Source organism: Ornithodoros turicata, chromosome 1, assembly GCF_037126465.1.
Source record: "Ornithodoros turicata isolate Travis chromosome 1, ASM3712646v1, whole genome shotgun sequence".
Lineage (NCBI taxonomy): Eukaryota > Metazoa > Arthropoda > Arachnida > Ixodida > Argasidae > Ornithodoros > Ornithodoros turicata.
In genome coordinates this window covers 165,253,656-165,269,661 of record NC_088201.1, presented here as the reverse complement: position 1 = coordinate 165,269,661, position 16,006 = coordinate 165,253,656, and the positions used below count along the sequence as shown (strand labels likewise).

At 44.9% G+C, this 16,006-nt stretch overlaps 14 non-coding genes across 14 annotated transcripts; all 14 read right to left on the bottom strand.

Moving 5' to 3' along the window:
- Positions 1 to 511: 511 nt before the first annotated feature.
- Trnav-cac (transfer RNA valine (anticodon CAC)) lies at positions 512 to 584 on the bottom strand. The gene has a single exon. It is a non-coding gene; the product is annotated as a tRNA-Val (tRNA).
- Positions 585 to 2,764: 2,180 nt separating this feature from the next.
- Positions 2,765 to 2,837, bottom strand: Trnav-cac (transfer RNA valine (anticodon CAC)). Its single transcript has one exon. It is a non-coding gene; the product is annotated as a tRNA-Val (tRNA).
- A 232-nt stretch (positions 2,838 to 3,069) lies between these two features.
- Trnav-cac (transfer RNA valine (anticodon CAC)) lies at positions 3,070 to 3,142 on the bottom strand. Its single transcript has one exon. It is a non-coding gene; the product is annotated as a tRNA-Val (tRNA).
- A 232-nt stretch (positions 3,143 to 3,374) lies between these two features.
- Trnav-cac (transfer RNA valine (anticodon CAC)) lies at positions 3,375 to 3,447 on the bottom strand. Its single transcript has one exon. It is a non-coding gene; the product is annotated as a tRNA-Val (tRNA).
- Positions 3,448 to 3,679: 232 nt separating this feature from the next.
- Trnav-cac (transfer RNA valine (anticodon CAC)) lies at positions 3,680 to 3,752 on the bottom strand. The gene has a single exon. It is a non-coding gene; the product is annotated as a tRNA-Val (tRNA).
- Positions 3,753 to 3,984: 232 nt separating this feature from the next.
- Positions 3,985 to 4,057, bottom strand: Trnav-cac (transfer RNA valine (anticodon CAC)). Its single transcript has one exon. It is a non-coding gene; the product is annotated as a tRNA-Val (tRNA).
- A 232-nt stretch (positions 4,058 to 4,289) lies between these two features.
- Trnav-cac (transfer RNA valine (anticodon CAC)) lies at positions 4,290 to 4,362 on the bottom strand. The gene has a single exon. It is a non-coding gene; the product is annotated as a tRNA-Val (tRNA).
- Positions 4,363 to 4,594: 232 nt separating this feature from the next.
- Trnav-cac (transfer RNA valine (anticodon CAC)) lies at positions 4,595 to 4,667 on the bottom strand. Its single transcript has one exon. It is a non-coding gene; the product is annotated as a tRNA-Val (tRNA).
- A 4,743-nt stretch (positions 4,668 to 9,410) lies between these two features.
- On the bottom strand, positions 9,411 to 9,483 carry Trnav-cac (transfer RNA valine (anticodon CAC)). Its single transcript has one exon. It is a non-coding gene; the product is annotated as a tRNA-Val (tRNA).
- Positions 9,484 to 9,671: 188 nt separating this feature from the next.
- Trnav-cac (transfer RNA valine (anticodon CAC)) lies at positions 9,672 to 9,744 on the bottom strand. The gene has a single exon. It is a non-coding gene; the product is annotated as a tRNA-Val (tRNA).
- Positions 9,745 to 14,901: 5,157 nt separating this feature from the next.
- On the bottom strand, positions 14,902 to 14,974 carry Trnav-cac (transfer RNA valine (anticodon CAC)). Its single transcript has one exon. It is a non-coding gene; the product is annotated as a tRNA-Val (tRNA).
- A 233-nt stretch (positions 14,975 to 15,207) lies between these two features.
- On the bottom strand, positions 15,208 to 15,280 carry Trnav-cac (transfer RNA valine (anticodon CAC)). Its single transcript has one exon. It is a non-coding gene; the product is annotated as a tRNA-Val (tRNA).
- A 224-nt stretch (positions 15,281 to 15,504) lies between these two features.
- Trnav-cac (transfer RNA valine (anticodon CAC)) lies at positions 15,505 to 15,577 on the bottom strand. Its single transcript has one exon. It is a non-coding gene; the product is annotated as a tRNA-Val (tRNA).
- Positions 15,578 to 15,801: 224 nt separating this feature from the next.
- Positions 15,802 to 15,874, bottom strand: Trnav-cac (transfer RNA valine (anticodon CAC)). Its single transcript has one exon. It is a non-coding gene; the product is annotated as a tRNA-Val (tRNA).
- Positions 15,875 to 16,006: the final 132 nt, after the last annotated feature.

The following is a 16,006-nucleotide window of genomic DNA, read 5'->3' as shown; positions in this document are numbered from 1 at the left end:
ATTCAAAGTTGTTTTCAGCGCTGGCTTGAAGTCCTCTCGTCGGTATGGTCGTTGCGATAAATCCGCGTGCAGAGCGACAGTATTCAGTGCGAATTTTCCCCTGGGTAGTGTTGGCAGAACAAGGCGGTAGTCATCCTTCCGCAAAGTATCGTTGAATCCATGGTAATCCCGGCTAGGCCTAGCCGTAGAAGGCACTCCAACGGAGCTCATTTTAAACGTCCTACCCCAACGAAAGCCGGAAGTAGAATCCACACGTGATAACCACTACACCACGGAAACGATGTGATGCTACCTGCCACACGTCTTAGGACAGTTCTTTTCATCTCAGAGGAAAGCTATTCAATGAGAATTGGACCAATTTGCTAACGATATGTATCCCACGTGGTTTATGCAGCAGGAACCATGTGTGAATCATTGTGTTTATTTTCACACGAACAGATTCGTTGTTTTATTTTCCACGCATGCGTCGAACGAAAATACCCGCGGTAGGACAAAAACACTACTGCGTACGTGTTTCCGCTCGGGATCGAACCGAGGACCATGTGCGTGTGAAGCACACGTGATAACCACTACACCAAGGAAACGATTTTTTTCCTGATTTTGCAGATTTATTTATGATTATGGCATATTTACAGTGATATCACATGAGCTTCACGCGCGTAACATTTCACCAAAAGCCTCCCGACTTGGGAGTAATTTTGCTACATATACACGTAACCACTCCGGTATCAATTGCCTGTACCGTGCTATTGTGTACATTTGATCAATTTCTTCTTTTAAAAAGCACATCGGTGGTTTAAGTGACTCTTCGTTTCGGTCCAATACCCTGACCTTCCATATGCAAAACATTGAGATTACACATAAGATGTCATCCCTGATTTCTTCGGTCTGGTCAAAAGGCAAAAACCTCATCGTGTATGGACCTAATCTTACATATCTTCCCAGTTTCGTACTGAGTTCATCCCAAAAGAAGAGTGCCTCAGTACAATCAAGAAACAGGTGCTCAACTGTCTCTTGGGTGTTGCAGAATCTGCAGTTCGTCGTCCAGGGCACGAAAAATCCTTTTTTATCCAACCATGATTTCACAGGGAGTGTCAGCGTATGCACTTTAAAGAAAAAACTTTTGATTTGAGGTCTTACAGGCATGGCTCGGATTCCGCACAATATGTCCTGTCCTTCCAAGTTCGGTGGTACAATTCTATATATAGGAACAGGGAAGAGAATGTCTATCAAGTCATGGTACAGCTTTTTTTTTACCTACACTAAAAACATAGTCGCGTGTAAATCTTACAAGCAAAAACTGCATACATTCTACAACCTCTGCATAAAACTTACTCACAGCATACACACCCTTGACTGTCGCAACAGTTATGCTAGCCAAGTTTTCACTTCCCACTGACTGTAGTACAGTCTTTAACAAGGGGTGGTTGCACTTTCTGAAGAAAAACAGTCGCATCACCAGTTTGGCCGCGAACAAATGCCTTAGCCCTAGACCGCCTCGCTTAACACTGTGGGATAGGTTATCTCGACGCATACTTTCAAACGTTGAAAACCACACATATGTTGCGAACAAACGATGAAACTTCTGAATATTCCTACGGGGAAGTTGCATCACCTGGAGTAAATACAGGAGTTTTGAGACAAAGAATATGTTGCACACGGAGGCCCTCTGGAAAATTGAGAGTCTTCTTTGTTTCCAGCTGTGGACTGTTTTTCCTATCTGCTTCAGTTGTTCATCCCACATCGGGCTGGTGTTCCGAGTCTTGTCCAAGGGAACTCCAAGGTAAACTGTCGACGCTGTCTGCCATCTAATTCCTTCAAAATGATCTGGCGTGGACCCCCACTGGCCCGCCCAGATCCCTACAGACTTAGCCTTGTTTAGTTTGGCCCCTGATAATTCACAAAACTCCTCCACACACTTCAACACACACTTCACACAGTTTTTGTCCTTTGCAAAAAATGCTATATCGTCCGCGTATGCTAAAACTTTCACCTCCGTCCCAAACACCTCGAATCCCGTGATGCTCTTCCTCTGAATGACGCTCTGACACAAGTATTCCACATATACGTTAAATAGAAGTGGTGACAATGGGCACCCCTGCCTAACGGATGACTTTAACGGTATTGCACTCGTACACTGATTGTTGAATAATACCACGGTCTGGACATTCTTGTAACATAGCTGTACTCTTTGAAGAAACGTCTGTCCAATTCCATTCATGGTCATTACCCCGTATAGGAATTCGTGGTCCACTCTATCGAAGGCTTTGGCCAGGACTGCTAGTAGCACTGCTACTTGCTCCCCTTCTAACTGACATAAATCCAACACAGTTCTCATTACATGTATGTTCGTTTGAATACTTCTTCCTTTGATGGCACAAGTCTGGTGTTCCCCGACAATTTCTGTAATAACCTTCTGTAACCTGCCAGCTAAAACTTTTGCGTATATTTTGTAGTCTACGTTACAGAGCGTTATTGGTCTGAAGTCCTTCACTTGTGGTACTTCTCCTTCTTCTACACCACCAAGGAAACGATGTGATGCTACCTGCCACACGTCTTAGGACAGTTCTTTTCATCTCCGAGGAAAGCTATTTAATGAGAATTGGACCAATTTGCTAACGATATCTATCCCACGTGGTTTATGCAGCAGGAACCATGTGTGAATCATTGTGTTTATTTTCACACGAACAGATTCGTTGTTTCATTCCCTACGCATGCGTCGAACGAAAATACCCGGGCTATGACAAAAACGCCACGGGGTACCTGTTTTCGCTCGGGATCGAACCGAGGACGTTGTGCGTGTGAAGCACACGTGGTAACCACTACACCACGGAAACGATATAATGCTACCTGCCACACGTCTTAGGACAGTTCTTTTCATCTCCGAGGAAAGCTATTCAATGAGAATTGGACCAATTTGCTAACGATATGTATCCCACGTGGTTTATGCAGCAGGAACCATGTGTGAATCATTGTGTTTATTTTCACACGAACAGACTCGTTGTTATATTTTCCACGCATGCGTCGAACGAAAATACCCGGGCTATGACAAAAACGCTACTGGGTACCTGTTTTCGCTCGGGATCGAACCGAGGACCTTGTGCGTGTGAAGCACACGTGATAACCACTACACCACGGAAACGATGTGATGCTACCTGCCACACGTCGTAGGACAGTTCTTTTCATCTCCGAGGAAAGCTATTCAATGAGAATTGGACCAATTTGCTAACGATATGTATCCCACGTGGTTTATGCAGCAGGAACCATGTGTGAATCATTGTGTTTATTTTCACACGAACAGACTCGTTGTTATATTTTCCACGCATGCGTCGAACGAAAATACCCGGGCTATGACAAAAACGCTACTGGGTACCTGTTTTCGCTCGGGATCGAACCGAGGACCTTGTGCGTGTGAAGCACACGTGATAACCACTACACCACGGAAACGATGTGATGCTACCTGCCACACGTCTTAGGACAGTTCTTTTCATCTCCGAGGAAAGCTATTCAATGAGAATTGGACCAATTTGCTAACGATATGTATCCCACGTGGTTTATGCAGCAGGAACCATGTGTGAATCATTGTGTTTATTTTCACACGAACAGACTCGTTGTTATATTTTCCACGCATGCGTCGAACGAAAATACCCGGGCTATGACAAAAACGCTACTGGGTACCTGTTTTCGCTCGGGATCGAACCGAGGACCTTGTGCGTGTGAAGCACACGTGATAACCACTACACCACGGAAACGATGTGATGCTACCTGCCACACGTCTTAGGACAGTTCTTTTCATCTCCGAGGAAAGCTATTCAATGAGAATTGGACCAATTTGCTAACGATATGTATCCCACGTGGTTTATGCAGCAGGAACCATGTGTGAATCATTGTGTTTATTTTCACACGAACAGACTCGTTGTTATATTTTCCACGCATGCGTCGAACGAAAATACCCGGGCTATGACAAAAACGCTACTGGGTACCTGTTTTCGCTCGGGATCGAACCGAGGACCTTGTGCGTGTGAAGCACACGTGATAACCACTACACCACGGAAACGATGTGATGCTACCTGCCACACGTCGTAGGACAGTTCTTTTCATCTCCGAGGAAAGCTATTCAATGAGAATTGGACCAATTTGCTAACGATATGTATCCCACGTGGTTTATGCAGCAGGAACCATGTGTGAATCATTGTGTTTATTTTCACACGAACAGACTCGTTGTTATATTTTCCACGCATGCGTCGAACGAAAATACCCGGGCTATGACAAAAACGCTACTGGGTACCTGTTTTCGCTCGGGATCGAACCGAGGACCTTGTGCGTGTGAAGCACACGTGATAACCACTACACCACGGAAACGATGTGATGCTACCTGCCACACGTCTTAGGACAGTTCTTTTCATCTCCGAGGAAAGCTATTCAATGAGAATTGGACCAATTTGCTAACGATATGTATCCCACGTGGTTTATGCAGCAGGAACCATGTGTGAATCATTGTGTTTATTTTCACACGAACAGACTCGTTGTTATATTTTCCACGCATGCGTCGAACGAAAATACCCGGGCTATGACAAAAACACTACTGCGTACTTGTTTCCGCTCGGAATCGAACCGAGGACCTTGTGCGTGTGAAGCACACGTGATAACCACTACACCACGGAAAAGTTTTTTTTTTTTTTTTAAACCTTTTTATTTCAGAGGTGACATGCAACAATGATTAAAAGTACATATCTCTTTAAAAGACTGAGCTCCGGCTTGGAGCCAGTTGACAACAAAATTCTTCTAACCACCTGGGCACCTGGCCCTTGAAGTCAGAATAGCGTTTCATCTCTAACAGTTCTTGCGTTAAGTAAATCATCGGAGCATTGACCGGCTCTTCGTTTCTTAAGGCAACCACAACTTTCCACAAACAGAACATTGCTACTACACATAGAACGTCGTATCGTGGGCCTGTTTCTTCCTCTAGTGGCAAATAACGAATGGTGTGCGGATTTAGCTTCAGTCGTTTCCTGATTGCTCTGCCTATATCGTCCCAGAAAAACTGGGCCTCCGTACAGTACATAAACACATGTTCGATGGTCTCAGGTTCTTTGCAATACCTACAGTTGACGGACCATGGGACAAATATGCCTTTTGATTGCAACCATGTTTTTACTGGCAAGGTGTTCGTGTGGACTTTGAAGAAAAACGTTTTAATCTTTGGCTTGATTGCCATCTTCTTTACCCGGCATAAGATGTCAGCTCCCGGACTATTCGCAGCTATTTGTCTGTAGATGGGCTCGGGAAACACACACTCAATCAGATCCGCTCGAAGCTTAGTCTTCTTCACACTGAAAAGGTAGTCTGCCGAAAACCTTGCCAACAAAAAACGTATACTTCCCACAACTTCCTTATAAAACCCATTTAGTGCAAAGACCCGCCTGTTTGTAGCAACAACAATTTCTGGTAGGTACAAGTATCCTATGCTCTGCAACATTGTTCGTATCACTGGGTGTCTGCATTTGCGGTAGAAGAACAGTCTCATAATCACTTGCGTGACAAACAGATGTCGCAGTCCAACTCCTCCTTGAGATACAGCCCTAAACAAATTGTCCCTTCGCATCGCTTCGAAGTTCGACTTCCATATCATTGTTGCAAAGACTCTATGAAATTGCTGGATCTGTTTCCTCGAACACTGTAGCACCTGAAGCCAATACATCAGTTTTGCCACCAAAAACACATTGCATACACTGGTACGCTGAAAAACAGACAGTTCCCTTCCTTTACATATATTCGCATGTGTTCTTACTTTTCTACACAATTCTGTCCATATCCTGTTGGTGTTTCTAGATTCTTGCAGTGGGACCCCCAAATAAACGGTTGGTTTGCATTGCCACTTTATGCCCATAAACTCTTCCGGTGTTGTTCCCCATTGACCGGCCCATATTCCTATCGACTTTTCTTTGTTTAGGGATGCTCCTGATAATTCACAGTATTCTTCTATTTCCTTGACCACGTGTTGAACACTGTTCTTATCTGAAACTACAAACGTCAGGTCATCCGCGTACCCTAGGACTTTCACTTCACAGTTTTCCAAATTAAAGCCTCTGATGTTCGTATTATGTAGAACGTTGCGACATAACGGCTCTATATAAAGGTCAAAGAGTAGGGGTGATAACGGACATCCCTGGCGAACAGATGAACGCAGCTGAATCGCGCGTGTACACATATTATTGATCACCAACTTTGTTGCCACTTCTTTGTAGCACAATCTAACACGATCAATGAAACGTCTCCCAATGTTCATTTGGTGAAGCGTATTAAACAGAAAATCATGTCTGACCCTGTCGAAAGCTTTCATAAGGTCGGCCTGCAACACTGCTGCTTGATCTCCTTCTTGCGTACATATGTCCAACACTGTTCGCATAACATGAATGTTTGCTTGAATATTTCTGCCTTTGATCGCGCACGTCTGGTGGTCCCCAACAAGGTTTGGGATAACCTTCTGCAACCTAGCTGCCAGCACTTTCGCGTAGATTTTATAGTCCGCATTGCACAACGTAATTGGCCTATAATCTGTGACTCGTGGCACCGCTCCTTCTGAAATCTTCTTAGGTATTAGTATAGTATGCGAATGTCTAAACGATCTGGGGAGCACCCCTTCTTCTTCAGCTTCCTTGAAAACTTGCAGAAGTACAGGAGATAAAAAATCGCCGAACATCTGGTAAAATTCACCACCTAGTCCGTCTGGGCCTGGTGTCCTGTTTCTTCCTAGGGACACCACGGCTTCCTTTATTTCTTCCAGATCAAGCGGCCTGTCTAATGTCTGTTGGTCTTCCCCTGTCAGTTGTGGCAGATTACACATTCTTTTGCTTGCTGCTTTGGGTAGCATTTTATTTTCCTTGCCTATTAAGTCCGCATAATATTCTTCGAAGCATTTATGTATCTCCGATTCCTCATGTAGAACAATTCCATTTTTTTGGATTTCCTGTATTGCCTTTCTTTTCACGTGGTCCAATTCCTGTCGAAAATATGCTTTGTTCGGTACCTCATCCGGCAAATACTGCTGAGATCTAGACCGTATTCGTGCCCCTTCGTACTTTGTATGGTTTACAATTTCCAGTTCATACTTGAAATCTTCCATCTCCTTATAGTACGTGCCGGGATTTTCACACTCCAATTTCATGACGTTGCTTAGCTGCTTCTTTAATTCGTTCTCTCTCCATTTTTCGTGATATGCTAGCACACTGCTTCTTTCTATCGCAATAAACCGAACACGTTGTTTAAACTGTTCCCAAGATGAAACCCAAGACTCCTTGCTTGATATTAGCTCTGCTACCTCGTCTTGAACTGCGCCAATAAATGGTTGGTCTTCTAACAGCTTGACATTCAACTTCCACAACGTCCATCCTTGCCGCTTGGATGTTGAATGGTCTTGATTTCCTAGAGTTACCTTTACTAAACAATGATCCGTGAAATATGCCGCGTGCACTTCATACTTCGTCACTGTCTTCGTAGATTTCGCTGTTGTGTACACCCGGTCCAACCTAGCATATGTGCCCTTTTGGAAATGCGTATATCGTTGGGCCTTGCTTGCCGTTCTTTCATATGCATCTATCATGCTGTTGTTCACTGTTAAGGCCAGGAGGGCTTCCCCGCTTTTATCAGCGCACTGCCCTACTTTGCTTCTGTCTTTGTCCATTAAGGTGCAGTTAAAATCGCCAACCAAAACTATGTTATTGCATCCGTCTACATAACTGTTCAAGGCCTCGAAGAACGTAATTCTTTCTTGCACGATATTTGGGGCATACACGGCGATAAAGCGCCACATTTCATTATCAATGAGGACATCTAGCTTCGCTGCTCTTCCTTGATTATCGGTTGCATGGTGAATCGGGATCATGTTTGGCTTTTTCCGTAAACAGAGTAACGTTCCTGCTGAGTGCCCGACTGCGTGGCTAACGACAACGTCGAATTCCTTTGCGAACACATTTGACATTAGTTCTGCAGTGCCTTCTTCTGTGCTTATTTTTGTCTCTTGAATGGCGAGTAGATCAATGTTGGGGTAGTTTTGCAGGTAGCGTTTAAGCTGATATTGCTTCTTTCGGGAGTTTAGTCCCCTTACATTTAAGGTAGCAACTTGAATAGGTTTTCCGGTCATTGAAAAGTGTTCTTACTTAGTTGAAGTTCTGTCTTGAAGTGGAGTTAATAATTAGCTTGTTCGCTGTACGCAGTCATGCCTTCGGCGTGACGTTACTTGGCTTTTAAGTCATCCCGAATGGCACGTCATCTAAGGACGTTGCCCCGGTTTCTTGCGGCGTCAAAACAGAAAGCGGAGTAGAGTTGTCCTGCTTTAGTCTTTTGGAAACTGGGATAATCCCTCGTCCTTTGGTTTTCACGATCTGTGCTTCACTGACGCGGGCGTTTTCACCAGACACTTTACTGTCCACCACTTGATTGCCCACGTTGCCTTTTTCTTTCTCTGTCTTATCAGTGCATTCATGTGCTCCATTCGGAGCCTCGGTGTCCTCAACACGATTTTTTTCCTCCTGCTTTTCCTCTGTCAAAGCGTCCACCACCATGTCACTTTCTGAGCCATCCGTGAACATCTCCTTCCCTGGTTCATCTGGCTCCCTAGTCCTCGACGCGTAGGTAGTGACACACTCGTCTTCTTCATGGCCGAATCGCCTGCATTTCCTGCACCATGGTGTGTTGCATGCCTTCCTAATGTGCCCTGCCTGCTTACAGCGTAAGCACAATGGGGGACGACCTTGAACTTCTAAAAGGACTTGGCAACCCGCAATAAACGTCAAATGAGGCATGTCATCTACAGTAATATTTTCCTTCATTTCTAGCGTTACTTCCCTCGTAGTCGACTCCATGCCTTCGAAGAACGAACTTCTCCATTTTTGCCGTCTCACCTCTTTTACTTTACCGTAGACTGACAGCGCACGCCTCACATCCTCGTCAGGAATATTCCTCGAAATCCAGTGTATCTTGACACAAACACTTTTCGCATTCGGGTCGATGATCTTGCACACTTTCCCTTTTACCTGCAGTTCTTTTAGTGCAAGTAGCTTGTCCTTCGCCACGCCGTGATGAAAGCTTAGCGTCCATACATGGTTGAATTGGTATACACCGAAGCCTGCGACGTCTTCCTTCTTGACTTTATCACGTAATGCATCACCGAAGTGGTGCACGTTGTAGGGTCTTCCTCGTGGGTCCGCGTGTAGGAAAATCGTGTTATAGGACAGTTTTCCCGCTGGTACCGTTTGCATAATTAGACGATATTCGGAGATATCCTGAGCACTTGCCTGTACGTCGTTCACCCGGCTAGGCCTAGCCGTAACATCCGCCCCCGTGGAGCTCATTTTCCTGCGTCCGTACACTTTCACAGCCGGAAGCAGAGTAAACAATACTGCTGTACCTCTTTCCGCTCGGGATCGAACCGAGGACCTTGTGCGTGTGAAGCACACGTGATAACCACTACACCGCGGAAACGATCACCACGGGAACGATGTTGTAGCTTGCTTCCACACGTTCTTAGGATGGTTCTTTTCATCTCCGAGGAAATCTAATCAATGAGAATTTGCTAACGATATGTTCACAAGAACGGATTCGTTGTTTCATTCCCTACGCATGCGTCGAAAGAAAATACCCGCGCTAGGACAAAAACACTACTGCGTACCTGTTTCCGCTCGGGATCGAACCGAGGACCTTGTATGTGTGAAGCACACGTGATAACCACTACACCACGGAAACGATGTTGTATTTCCTTCCACACGTTCTGAGGATGGTTCTTTGGTGACCCGAACAACGAACACCATGTTCGGAGCAATTCGGCTCTTTACTATCCCAAATTCCTGATGACGCCTTCGACGAGCACTACCACAGCGCCCTATACATGGACCCACCGCCTGCAAACCCCGCCGTTCACGTACCCGGCGCCTTTCCGTCTGCGGCCTCACCGTCCAGCACGGCCCGCCCACCTCTGCAGCCGTGCAGCATTTCACCGTCCGGCTCACGACGACAGCATCACGACTGCCCTTCTCCTGTCGACTGACGCGCCGACGCTCACGTACTGCCCCCCTCCACGGTACCGATTCGGACGACCATGCAACGCTCCAACCGGTCACTGGTCATGCGATCCTCTAACCAACCATCGCTTGACGGATCCCGGGGACCGCCCTGCGCTATGCACGGACCCCGGCACACTCACTACCCGCCATTTCCCTTCCGCCTCTCGACGCACATTCCCAGCCGGCCGCGACAACAGAGCAAAGTGCTCGCCTGCTGGTTTCGGCAGTCGCGGCCGCCGACTCCACGGCCCGCATTAGCCAGCGTCTCGGCAGTCTTCACGGCAATCCTCACGGGTACGCAGCATCACTTCCTGGGACCCTATGAGCTCACGCTCCCGTGCCGGTTGCGGCACCCCAGGCCACGACTCTCACGCCCAACGATTCGCCCTTCATCTGCCTCGCTCATCGAGAGCTTCACGCAACGGGTATTGTGCCGTCCCACGAATTCGTCCTGTAGTGCACGTCATCCACGGCCGCCTTCGCTCTCTCCCTCCGGTATAGACTTGATTCTTCCATCTTTCTTATCGCCGCTCCGCGTCTGAGGGGGGAGCCCTGTAGCGGGCCGTGGACAACGACGACGATGGCCACGCGCCTGAAGCACCTGCCTCAGTTCCACCCACTGATCTCGATTGTAAAAGGCTGGATGGCGGATAGGGAGCGCGAGCGTGAAGAAACCGGCCGCCATCTTACTGTACCCACAACAGTCGCCGCAGCGATCATGGCAACTTCTTGCAATTACGGTCGTACCAACCGTACTGGCAAGGTTACAGGGCCTAAATTTATACAGGTGAGTCACTCTTTATCGAGGAATAAATAGGCGTCCATTCTGTATATTTAGTTGACCATTATTAAGTGTTTTTTTGCCCAAAACGAGCACTGGATGCAGGTTGCTTGATCGCTCTTCCGACGTTCAATCGAGCACACTTGCATTATACCCGGCGGCAAATACAGTTTGAGTGCATAATATGCTTGAAAGAACATGTTACACTACACAGGTAGTGTTGTCATCAATATATGTGCGAGCACTCGAGCGCTTTTTTGCATGCATTGCTAGCATGGTACACGGTGTTCTCTGCGGAAGCAAGTGGCCAAGTGCCACATTCATTTCTTTGAATTACCTTCACGCACAAGTTCGGTATTACGTCATAATGAGACCACGATTGTCACCTTTTTTCATGTATTGGTATTGTTTTGTGCCTTGGTTTGATTTGTGACAAAGAATCCTACGTAACGGTGGTGTGGCGCGACTTGAATAACGCCTTTGTGTCTGAGCTGTATCGTCAGCTTGTTACGATAGTAATAATTTGTAGCGTGTCGTGCTATTTGTAGCAGTTTTTAAGGCAAAAGTGGTCTCTCAATACAGGTTTTGTCATGAGGGCTACCCAGTGAATAATCTGTGCAGTGTGATACGGCTGGGTGTACAGGTAAGTACCACGTTCCTCATCCACTGGTTTCTACTTTACAGGAAGGAACAACCTCAGTGCACGCACTGTGTTCTCTCTCAGTTCTGCACGCATGCAGTTCGCACGCATCTCTCAGTTCTGCATATTTTCTTACATGTTCACATCAGAAACACACCTTAGACTTTAGGCTCCTTCACCCAGCAATAAAATAATTGCTGGGTGAATAATTATTAAATAACATATTCATTTTTAACTGGTTGCACCCAAACCAATGTTCTGATGTATTATTTCTTTTGTTGTCGATGCACCATAAAAATTGGAATAATCATCATCAATGCAGGTTACTTCACAGCTGCCTCAACATACTCAAGAAATGGGTGCAGAACCTGCGTAACGCCCACAAACTTTGACTACCACAGCACCTCCATAAAGTAAAGGCATATGTGTCACATGGGATTTTTAAAGGCATTCACAGTATATAATACCTTGTATGAACTGTTGTTGATCTAAGCAGCCTCTACAGTACACTCTCAGAAATTAAAACTTGTCAGGGAACTGTGATAATTGTTCCAGTTAATAGGCATGCATATGCACGCTATAAGAAGAAAATTATTTATTGAGAATGCACTACTGTTGATCACACTCACGCAGCTGTAGGTTTACCTTCGGCCTCTTGGAACTCTTTTTTTTAGTTGCCTCTGCTGCAGGAGGAGTGTCATCGAGCATGTCAACTACTTGCAGAAATATTGACGTATTTAAGATTATGACACAGTTTGAAGGGTTTCAATTCAGGAAATTTGCAGTGGCAGGGCCTGCCAGAGTGAAACCTACTGAATATTTTATGGTGTCGAAGTGGCAGTTCCTCCAGGATAGGAATATCTTAGATGGGAGCAAAAAGCTTGAAATTAACAAAGTGTTGTTTGCATTAAGCAATTTGTAATACACTGAACACATAGGCAGCAAAACAAAAATTTAAAATTCAGCATGTATGAAAATTGGGTGCAACAAATTTGCGTAGTGTACGTGTACATTGTCATTCCTGAGATATATATTGTCATTGCAGGGAGGTCACAAAACAATAAATGTATTGTTTTGTCACTTCCCTGCACATTCATTGTATCTTGAAATGCATATATGCCAGAATAAATGTTGAACTTGAAAAATGTATATTCTCTTCATTCATAGAGCATAACATCACTTATCTTCTTTACAAAAGCATATCGTGTTACATCTTTGTCACGCAGAACGTACAACCAAGAAAGCCATCTTCCATTAAATATCACGTTTCAGACATGATTCAGTTGGTATCATTTCATAGACGGTACACCAGGGCTCGAGTTTCAAGCTCCAAATCGTCATGTTGCAGTTTGGAAACCGTACATGTGTAGTGCAAGAGAGCCCTCGCACATTAAAATGTAAGATGGGAGTCACCGTTACTGAAAAGTAACTCCTATGAGAGAGTCTGACGCTGCAGAAAAGTGTGCAAACTGCAGAAAGTGTCATAGAAGATCTTCAGAAATCGTGCCTGGTTTCATGGCAGTGCTACCACACTCCCTTTTAGATGACGATGATAATGATTGGAGTTTCAGATGTGCAGCTGCATTTTTTGCAACGTGCTCCTCCTGCTTCTCTGGCTACTCATGTTGTTTACATCTACTGTTGATCACATTCATTTATCACATATTATATTCTTATATATTATTGTTATATTATCACATATTCGATCACATTAAATTTAAAATTTAGCATATATGAGAAAATATCAGGATGGAAGTTGCTATTCATTGCTCATTCCAACCTAAAATTGAGTGCTACAAATTTAGAGAGCGTACCTGATCATTGTCATTCCTAAAATATATATTGCCATTGTAGCAAGGTCACAAAACAATAAATGTAGCCTTTTGCGACCTCCCTGCACGTTCAGTGTATCCTGAAACGCATAAGTGCAAGAAATAAATCTTGAACTTGAATAAACTTGATGTTGTATAAACTTGACATAAGACGTTGAATAATATAATGAATGATATAAAATATTGAATAAACTTGAACTCGTATATTCTCTTTACTCATCATCAGTGATCTTCATTACAAAAGCATATCGTGTTAGACTTTTTTGTTTGCGTTTCACAGACTGGGTACACGAGGGCCAAGATGACAAAATCACAACTGTTTCAAGCTCCAAATAGTCCTGTTGCAATTTGAAGACCATATGTGGAGCTGCATTTTTTCGAACATGCTCCACAAAACAAGCATGACAAACTTTTCTCACGCTGCAGTTGTATCCAACAAAAGCATATGAGCGCTGGAGAAGGACATTCAGTTTGGCACAACCGCGCCTGCAAATAATCAGAACAAATAAAGGAAGAAGCAAACAAACATAGAAGGGCTGTACTTCAAAAAGAGATAAGTCCTGTGTCTCAAGGAGGTGTTACCACTTTCTAAGTAACTTAATTGTTTAAGCTTACATCACTATACCTGATTAACTGTCCTAAAGAGTGTGATCTAATTGCGTGAAGTAATTATTTGGGCTGCTTCGGTGTGTCCATATTTGCGAGGCAAAGCACCGCTGTCGTTTACTAAGAGACTCGTGCTAAGGCGATGCTTGATATAAATCATACTAAACGCATACACGGCTAAAACAACGGCTGTGATTCTACAGAACGATCTCTTTCTGCCATGCGAGTATATCTCTTCCCGGACCGTTCTTTATGGAACAATTTTTGTCCAGAACGCAGTACGGGATATTATATACATGGTTGTTGTTAACCTCAAGTCGTTTCTTATTGAAATATTGGCTGGGAAACGTGCTGTAGTACAATCCCCAGCGCTGCACTGCAGTGACGGTCTAGTTTCGGAATGCAAAACATAACGTAATTAAGAATCGAACGGCAGGACACCTGTGAAACACTGTTAGGATACATCAGTATACTGGCACCTTACAAAATTGTGTGATGACAAACAACGACAAATGCTTGCAGCGCAATAAATACTCACAATCTCTGTTGCCTCCCATTGTTTTCTATGGGCGCACACAGCACTTTAGGGCCCACCAACATGGCGGCCCGAAGGCACGCCTCTCCCCCACGAGCCCCTCTCCCATGCGCGATCCAGCCTTTATACATAGAGATCAGTGGTTCCACCGGCGCGGCCATGGAGATAGGCCACCGTCATCGCCTCTCCGTGGCATACCATCATCGCCGGTCGGGGCTCATGTAGAGGAAGACCACCGTCCTCTACAGTTCTTTTCATCTCCGAGGAAATCTAATCAATGAGAATTGAATGAATTTGCTAACGATATGTATCCTACGTGGTTTATACAGCAAGAACCACGTGTGAATCATTGTGTTTATTTTCACAAGAACGGATTCGTTGTTTCATTCCCTACGCATGCGTCGAAAGAAAATACCCGCGCTAGGACAAAAACACTACTGCGTACCTGTTTCCGCTCGGGATCGAACCGAGGACCTTGTGCGTGTGAAGCACACGTGATAACCACTACACCACGGAAACGATGTTGTATTTCCTTCCACACGTTCTGAGGATGGTTCTTTTCATCTCCGAGGAAATCTAATCAATGAGAATTGAATGAATTTGCTAACGATATGTATCCTACGTGGTTTATACAGCCAGAACCACGTGTGAATCATTGTGTTTATTTTCACAAGAACGGATTCGTTGTTTCATTCCCTACGCATGCGTCGAAAGAAAATACCCGCGCTAGGACAAAAACACTACTGCGTACCTGTTTCCGCTCGGGATCGAACCGAGGACCTTGTGCGTGTGAAGCACACGTGATAACCACTACACCACGGAAACGATGTTGTATTTCCTTCCACACGTTCTGAGGATGGTTCTTTTCATCTCCGAGGAAATCTAATCAATGAGAATTTGCTAACGATATGTATCCTACGTGGTTTATACAGCAAGAACCACGTGTGAATCATTGTGTTTATTTTCACAAGAACGGATTCGTTGTTTCATTCCCTACGCATGCGTCGAAAGAAAATACCCGCGCTAGGACAAAAACACTACTGCGTACCTGTTTCCGCTCGGGATCGAACCGAGGACCTTGTGCGTGTGAAGCACACGTGATAACCACTACACCACGGAAACGATGTTGTATTTCCTTCCACACCTTCTGAGGATGGTTCTTTTCATCTCCGAGGAAATCTAATCAATGAGAATTTGCTAACGATATGTATCCTACGTGGTTTATACAGCAAGAACCACGTGTGAATCATTGTGTTTATTTTCACAAGAACGGATTCGTTGTTTCATTCCCTACGCATGCGTCGAAAGAAAATACCCGCGCTAGGACAAAAACACTACTGCGTACCTGTTTCCGCTCGGGATCGAACCGAGGACCTTGTGCGTGTGAAGCACACGTGATAACCACTACACCACGGAAACGATGTTGTATTTCCTTCCACACGTTCTGAGGATGGTTCTTTTCATCTCCGAGGAAATCTAATCAATGAGAATTGAATGAATTTGCTAACGATACGTATCCTACGTGGTTTATACAGCAAGAACCACGTGTGA